We start from the raw sequence: 8,772 nt of genomic DNA, 5'->3' as shown, positions 1-8,772 counted from the left end.
CGCTGTTGCTTCAACATTTGGCCCTCGAGCCCCAAGAAGACACCATGGCCGTCAGTGGGTGCTGGTGGACTCTGGACACGCGACCTGCGGCGCCCTCTTGCTCCCGTCTGTGCTGCCTGTGAGGTGTGGGGCACAGTGGGATGGCTCCCTTCCTGGTGCCCGGTGCGGTCTTCTGGGCCCATGCTGTCGTCTGACGAGGTGTCGAAGGCTCGTAGCCTGGCTGCTGGACGCCTCCTCATTCTCACACCTGCAAGCGGAGATGTGGCCGGTGATTCGAACATGAGTGGCGATGCTGGCTGTGGTTGTGGTGATGCTGGCTCTCGGTGAGGTGATGCTGGCTCTGTGTGCGGCGAGGCTGGCTGTGTTGGTGGTGCGGCTGCCAGTGGGCCTGCTCCCTGGTCTGAACTCGTGCTGGCTAGAGGTGATTTTTGTGGCAGGTGTGCCGTCTCCCCTGCAGCATGCCCTGTACTGCATGATGTCACATCTTTGGACAGAAAAACAACATTGGCTCAGTGTCCCCGAAGGGCTGCATTGCAAGCGTCACAATAAATCATTTCACATTCCAATCTGTCCTCTGTCTCCTTGTGCCTCGAGTGCGTGACATGCCCTGTTGCCCTGTGACATTTACGTCATGGTTAGTGTTGCCCTGACTGCATCTCCCGGAATGCATTGCCTGTCTGCACTGACACGTGTGGACTGCAGTGTGATTCTCGTTTCACAATGGGGGATGTGGGATAGGGGTAGGGGGGGCTACATTGCTGTGCTTTCGTCTTACCTTGGTGTGTTGCGGCTCTGGCAGAGCTGTCGGCGTCCCCAAGACCCACGACGCTCTCTTGCTCGATTGTGGCCGCCACCAGCTCCTCCAGTTCGGTGAGGGCAGGTGCCCTGTTGGTTCCACCTCCGGTCTGGCTGGCCTCCTTCTGGATGTCGCCCATCTTCCTCTTGGTCACAATCCTCAGGTCATACCAGCGCTTTTTGAGGACCTCAATGTCCCTGTGGGTCACTCCCACAGCATTGACCTGCGCCTGGATGGCCAGCCATATGTTGCGCTTTTCGGCCTCAGGCACTTGCAGGGATTGCCTCCCAAACAGCTTCTGGTGCTGCTTCACCACCTCCTCCACCAGCACCTGGAGTTCCTTGGGGCTGAATTTGAGCTTCCTCCTCCTTTCCCCTCCGTCTTTCTGTGTTCTCTGGCTGGACATGCTGTTCGTTTCCCGCTCGCACATGCAACTGCTCCCTGCCTCTCCTCTGCACTCCAAGCCTCTCCAGGGTCGGCTAATTATATACACCTGCCTGGGTGTGGCCACGTCGGCTAATTGTGTACACCTGCCTGGGTGTGGGCAGTTCCTGGTTGGGTGGGCTGTCGTTGCACAGGATTAGCTGTTTCGTCAAGTCATGTGATGTTATTTACCGAATCCGTACATACCGATTCGGTATTTTCCGAATCGGTGGATACCACCTCGGTATTTTCCGAATCGGTAGATACCACCTCGGTATTTTCCGATTCGGTAATTATCACCTCGGTATTTACCGATTCGGTGAATTCCGATTCGTATTTACCGAATGTTACCGAATCGGTAACTGTTACCGAATTTTTACCTACATATAACTTACCGATTCTAATTTACCGATTCGGTACGGCTCGGTATTTAAGAACCGGTAAAATTTATTTACCTACATGAGGCCCTAAGTCTACTAATGTAACTCCCACATGTGCGCACAAAGCAGGTGAAGAGCATTTGAAAGCATAATTTTCATGCTACAAGAGAGATGATTACGCAACTACAATTTATTCTTGGTTAGTGCAACATACACACAAGCTAAGGACGGCAGCAGCAGAACAAGTTACATACCATCACAATCCATTGTTATAATGCAGTTTCATGTAGGGTTATTGCTTACGTTTGTATATAGGCAAGAACATTTTGAATACTTTTATACTAACTATGATCTAATACTTTCTAGAGTACCACTAGCACAAAGCATGAATTCACAGCCACAAGCAAAAGAAATGGACAAAGAAATGGACACAGCTTTAGACCTTCTATGCCATAGATAGTGTTATGGCTTACCAGAACAATCTAACCTGTTTAATGAAACCACTAAAAAAGTTTTTATTATGACATTAGAGGAAAGAAACCCTAACATTTCACATAGTAAGGATAGAGCAAATGATGTTTTGAGAAATGTCTGGAAGAAGGAAGAAGATGATTTAAAAAAGAAAATGGTTTCCCCAAAGCTGAAATTAGACAGATGACAAAAGGGGAACATTTGTGTTTACAAAAGGAGAACACACAGAAGAACCAGACGTGGGAATTAGTAGCTGTGAACATACATTTGAATTGATGGGAGGTGAATGGCAAATTTCACAATGGAAAAAACTGCAATTCCAGGAGTTTATTTTGTTTTGGGACCAGTTGCTTACTTCCAGTTACCTGCTGATTGGGAAGGTATTTGCAACTTAGCTATATTGTTTCCGAGGATGTTCATATATATAGCATAGATGCATTAACAATGACACCAACACACAGACACACCCGTAGTACAGAAGATCGAACCCAGCTAATGAGAGACATTTTTGGTGCAATCATTCCACATGTAGGAGTCATACTGAATGACAAATAGAGTAGAAAACTGTCAACAGTTCTGAACAAGCTTGCAACTAGTAATTCAGGGGCCCTATTACATAAAGAAGCCTGGGAAGCATCCGACGTTTGAGCACTCTTTGCACAACCCCGGGGCACTTTGGTATGACAGAAGGGGCCGCAAACATTTGTGCGGCCCCTTCTGTAATGCCAATAGTGCTCGCACACATAAAGCACCAGCGCTATCATCAAGGGGGGTTCCTTCACTGACAGTGCGCCACCTGAGAGCAGCCCTCTGCAGGGGGTAAAGCAGGTCCTATGGACCCCCCAGAGAGCCCCTTGCAGGCAGGTGCAGTCACTGACTGCACCTGTCTGCAAGAGGCTCTCTATTGCCCTTTAAAAGTACAGACGGGTTGCCGCCTGCACAGTGAAACACGGAGCAGCTTTAAAGCAACTGCTCCGTATTTCACATGAATGTGCTGCCCCCAGGGCAGCACAAGTTCGTGGCTGCCCTGGGGGCAGCGCATTCCCCATTTTGCTGCACATTTTCCTTCATTGCACCAGGTGCACCTTGCGCAATGAAGGAAAATGTGATTCATGTGCAATGCGGCCCCTGGAGCTTTGTTAGTTGTGAACACTGAGCTTGTAGCAATTAGATCTATGGTTTTGCAAAATCGCTTAGCATTATACATCTAACTTGGAGAGAACGGTGGAGTCTGATGAATGCTGAGAACTCAGCATTCATCAGAATACATATCCAATGAGAGCACGAGAATTCAAGAATTTGCAAAGAACCTTTCAGACCTAAAACCTGAGTTAGAGGAGTTAGAAACACGTGTAGGAGGAATCCAGAAAGCTATTTTTATGCCAATTTTAATTATAGAGTCGTGTTTACTTTTCCAATTTGCATGCTTAAACGTTGACCTTACCCTGACATGCCTTTAATAAACATTTCACATCACATTGCAGAATGTTCCAGAGTAATAATGTTTTGAAATGTTTGCTAGAAACACTTTATTGTTCCATGAAATTAATCTTTATTTTCTCACGCTAAATACAATGCATGAACAGAAAATGTTGATCTTTTAACATATTTTACTCATTTTATAATGAAGAGATGTGTTCCTGAATAATATTCATTGCAGTTGATGTTTATATTTCACATAGCCTTATTGTGTATCTAACATAGTTTATTTCATTATAAAGTTAAGGATGGCGTCATACCCGTGGGAAATGAGGTCTAAGAATCGAAAGTTCTTTTACGTAGACATCATTTTAATAATGTTTCATACTTAGTGATAATTCTTTGCAAGTTCATCGTGTGAATTTGTGAGAAAGGAAAAGGATATTCTGTTCTCAGGAGAACGCCGAATGCTAATTGGATGAGAGGAGAAAAAGATAAAACAAGTGAACTCTGTAGGAAGATGGCTCTCTATATGGTATACCAAAAAGAGGTATACCGTGCGAAGAGTCCAGGTATTCCCTTACTAGTGGACAGTAGCTTGCTCTAATAATCCCAAATTGCTCTTCTAGGGGTTAGTGTGGTCGAGCAGTCTTAGGCTTATCAGAGAGGAGTGTTAGACATCCGCTGCACACACAGATAATACATGATACACACGTCTCAATGAGGAGATTCACACCAATTCATAAAATAACACTTCTCTTTATATCATTTTAGGCAACAAGATAATCAAAATCAGCGTCAGGTGCCCCATTCAAGGAGATCGGCCTGTTGGAAAACAGGCTGCAGACTCCAACTGAGGGACCAGTCGGGATGAACGAACAAGGGGGCTCAGACCTCACAATTCTTGGGGATGTAGTGACACCATCGGTCTTCTTCTTCAAGGGTCAGGGGCGACGGGTGCAACGGCGTCTTTAGGCATCAGGTTTTCTTCCCCGAAAGTAGTCGCAGTAGAAGGGGCCTACAAACAGAGACTACAGGCGGTTTCGGGGCATCCACAGTTGGAAAGTCTAAGATGGACTTGGTCTCTGGAGGGCCAGGGACCAGGCTGGCACCATTGGCCCATGTCAGCTTGGGCTAGGAAGCATGGGTGCATTGGTGCTTTGCAGTGTCGGGTTTTGAGGTTCCAGAGTCTCACTGTCTTCTTTGGGGTGCCTGTGGGATGCAGGGAAGGTGCTCTGCTGCTCTACAGGAGTCCCTGGGTCTTTCTTGAAGGCAGACACACCACCCAGGCTTTGAAAGCAAGGTAGCTGCAAAACGAGACGACTTTTGGCACACTTTGTCAGGAACAGCAGACAGGCCGGCTGGGCTGGCGATGGGTCAGTTGCTTGATCCACAGTCTGTGCTTTTACGGCTCTTCAGTGTCCTTCTTCTTCGTAGGTTGGTAGGAATCTCAGTACCATGTTGGCACCATTGGCCCACTTCAGCTCGGACTTGTCGGCTCGGTGCAGTGGTGCTCTGGTGTCAGGTTTTCGCAGTCTTGGAGCTTCACAGCTCGGTCTTTAGTACCTGCAAGACACAGGGGAACAGCTCTGCTGTTCCATGGGAGTTCCTGAGTCCCTGGAGAGGTGCTGACAGCCCTCCCAGGCTTTGCAGGATCAGCAGCTTGCAGAGCAGGACAATTTTTGGTGCACTCTGTCGGGAACAACAGACAGTCCGGCTGGGCTGGCACTGGGTCATTTGCTACTTCCACAGTCTGTGCTTTTGTGGCTCTTCAGTGTCCTTATTCTTAATAGGTCGGCAGGAGTCTCAGGACCACGTTGGCACCATTGATCCACTTCAGCTTGGGCTAGGCTGCTCGGGTGCAGTGGTGGTGTCTGGTATCAGGTTTTCACGGTCTTGGAGCATCACAGCTCAGTCTTTGGTTCCTGCAAGATGCAGGGGAAGAGCCCAGCTGATCCACAGAAATTCCTGAGTCCTTGGAAAGGTGCTGGCAGTCCTCCCAGACTTTGGAGGATCATCAGCTTGCAGGGCGAGATGATTTTGGTGCAATTGTCAAGAATAGGCAAACAGGCCAGCAGGGCTGGTGCCAAGTCAGTTGGTTCTTCTGCAGTTCATGCTTTTGCGGCTTTTGGGCCCGTCTTCTTTTTTTGGTTGGCAGGACCTGGTTTCCTAGTGCCAGGGCTCCCCTAAATAATGAATTTAGAGGGAGCATAGGGTACTAGCCAATGGACTACTTACCTCTGGGGTCACTACGCCCCCTGTATGACCACTTCCTGGGGAAAGCGAGCATAACCATGTCCCAGAGATCCTAAATTTGCCATCACCAAGATTTCCAATTCTGAAAAGTTGCATCCACTTCTGGTAGCCCAGTTCAAGAGTGGTACTCGCCTGAGGATGAACATGCCTGTCTTGCCTAGCTAATTTTACCGACTGTCCAGGTGCCAAAGGGCTCTGGACAAAGGGAGTCAGATTTCTCTCTTGTGAGAGAAGCCAGATTTGCATACCAAAGAAGGTGGGCCTCTTTGAAGCTCCCCGGAATGCTAATCTGTAGGTCATCCTGTGGGTGGGGGTGCAAAGCACCCTCTACCCGAGCAGGCTTGGTTTATAGCGCCTTGAGAGCAAAGGCCATCACGCTTGGGGATAGAAACCTGTCACTGGTGGCAGGCTGGCAAAAACCAGTCAGTCAGCATACCAGTGACTGGTAGGTTTTTGGGGGGCACCTCTACATTGCCCTCTGGGTGCATGTATTACTAAATCTGACACTGGCATCAGTGTGAGTTTATTAACTTGAGATGTTTGATAGCAAACATCCCTATTTTCAGTGAAGCAGCCATCATGTAGCTGGGGAGCTCGTTTTCACCAGTTTCTAGCAAATGCTCTTAAAATGGCTTCCCTGATCACTTGTACTGGCAGTAATGGAACTGACCAATATGGGGGCACATCTGCTCATGCAGTTATGCCCTCACATGTAGTATAGTGCACGCTGCCTTAGGGGGGTAAGGACTGCTGTAGGGGTGACTCACTTATACTGCGTGTGTTTTTACTTTTGCTGCACCAAGACATGCAGCCTGCAGTGGTAGTTTGCATGAGCTCAGTGAGGGGCCCCTTTGGGTGGAACAACTTGTGCTGCAACCCTTGGGTACCCCCTTTAGTACCTCAGGCCCTAGGTACCAGGGGTATCATTTACTAGGGACTTACAGAGGATACTAATAAAATCGCCAATCGGGGGAAACAATTGCACAGTTTTGGGAAAGAGATCTGGCACTGAGGACCTGGTTAACAGGAACCTAGTGTGCTTCCAGTCGAAATCACATCAAATATCAGGCAAATGTCGGGGTGACCATGGTAAAAAGGACACTTTCATACAAACTGCAACATTTCTTTTCCACAGTTTATATTAGGGTGGGTTCCTAGAGAAGGTTAACGCCATACGCCATAACGCCACACTCAGAGCTGGATGTTTTTTCCAAACACTCACTCCATACGCTTCATACTTCCTTTACACTCGATGCTAAGGGCTTAATGTTGAAGGCTGAATGCTGATTTGCCATCCCTTTTCTGACGTGGTTTGCTGATTGCAGTTGCTACTGCATGACTATTTTACTGCAGTGCTAAAACTCTGCTGAGTTTGGTGAACGGCTCTTTATGGGAAGTTCAGCTATTTGAATTTTGAGCTTCATGCTCTATTCCAATCTTGAACTCTTTATGTTTCCCTACTAACAACATTTTCGCCCCTTTCTTTAGAATGGTGTTGCAGGGATTCTGCACATATACAGAACTTTGCGCAGGAAACCAGGACCTCAGTGTGTAGTGGTGTACCAAAATACCCACCTCGGTACCCAGAACCCCAATCCGACTAGCTATAGTGTCTCATTTGTTTTCCGTGCTACAGCGAAGCTACCAATGATTAGACATCCTAGAACATGCTATTCCGTCCCTTTCAGGATACGTGGGAACATGAACACTCTTTCGTTCAAACTCTTGTACTTGTCCAAAACATGAGTAAATAGAGTCAAGGAATAGTTTAAAATGTTTATTGTAACTAACGTGCTCTATAATGCAGTACACTAGCCAATACTAGCAGCAATATGCATAAGATCAAATAAATCAGCATTGTTACAATTCCATATAGAACAAAAGGGCAAATCATATTATAATGATGGTGTAAACAGGACTATAGCGTCTTGTCACCCTCCCCGTGCTAGAAGCTAGCTTATTATAATTATAGAAGACCTCCAGGCTTTCTCAGGGGGACACCATACCTCCGAGTTCAGATGCAGGAATTTACATCCCCGGACAAGCACAGCTCTTCTATCCTGGAAAGCGTTTCTCCAAGTGTCTTTATCATGCATGCAATGCAATATTAAAAGCACCAGATTTCCAGGTTTGCATCTGTGTTCTAAGTTATGGCTAGGGAAGTGAGACTGACCAAAGCAAATCAACAGAGCTCATTGTTTTTCGACCTTGAACATGCTGTACAGACGAGGAGCAGAGTGTTCAACTAAATATGTGAAATGCAGACAGTTCTCATGTGAAAACGAGCAAGCAAAGTGTTTACGAGAAATGTGGCATGGAGTAACGTGAGCAAAAGCGGCAAAATGGCGGCCAAGCTAACTTATGCTAACTTAGCAATGTCCGCAGGTGTGTCCATATCCTCACCACAATAGGGATTCCTTCCTTTATGGAACATGCTGAATGCATTAATTGTTATGATTTGTTCTAACTATATTTTTATGGTCAATTCTGTAATTTTACTGACACATTTTAACTAATAGAATAAAAAGAAAGCGAACTTATTAAACTTCTAAGGAAAATAAAACCCTTAAAATGAATCAAAACTCTCATTATTGATTGAACTTTGAAATAGTATTGTGATTTTTGTGATGCTTAGTTTCTGATCTTCTCAAAAACGACGACAAAGGTCAGCGCAGAGAAGTAAGAAACAAACACCTGAGCAGAGCTCGACCCTGTTGATGTGAGATAGATATTCCAAACCACGTATATGTATAAATTGATTCCTGCACCAGCAAGCGCAATGTAAGTTCCAGCCCCTCCTCCTTCCCTGCGGGCAGTGCGGCTGTCCGTGAGACTCTGGACTTATAGCTCCTCATGAAGAATCGCGGGCAGAGGGCGAGCGCTATATTGTACAATGTAAGTTCCAGCCCCTCCTCCTTCCCTGCGGGCAGTGTGGGCAGTGCAGCTCTCTGTGAGTCTCTGGGACTCGTAGTCCCTCCTGAAGTCTCCCGAACAGCAGGGAGATGGAACGCTCTATATGGCTCAATG

The sequence above is a fragment of the Triturus cristatus genome, chromosome 7 (genome assembly GCF_964204655.1).
Source record: "Triturus cristatus chromosome 7, aTriCri1.1, whole genome shotgun sequence".
NCBI lineage: Eukaryota > Metazoa > Chordata > Amphibia > Caudata > Salamandridae > Triturus > Triturus cristatus.
Note: the sequence above shows the minus strand (reverse complement) of the source record.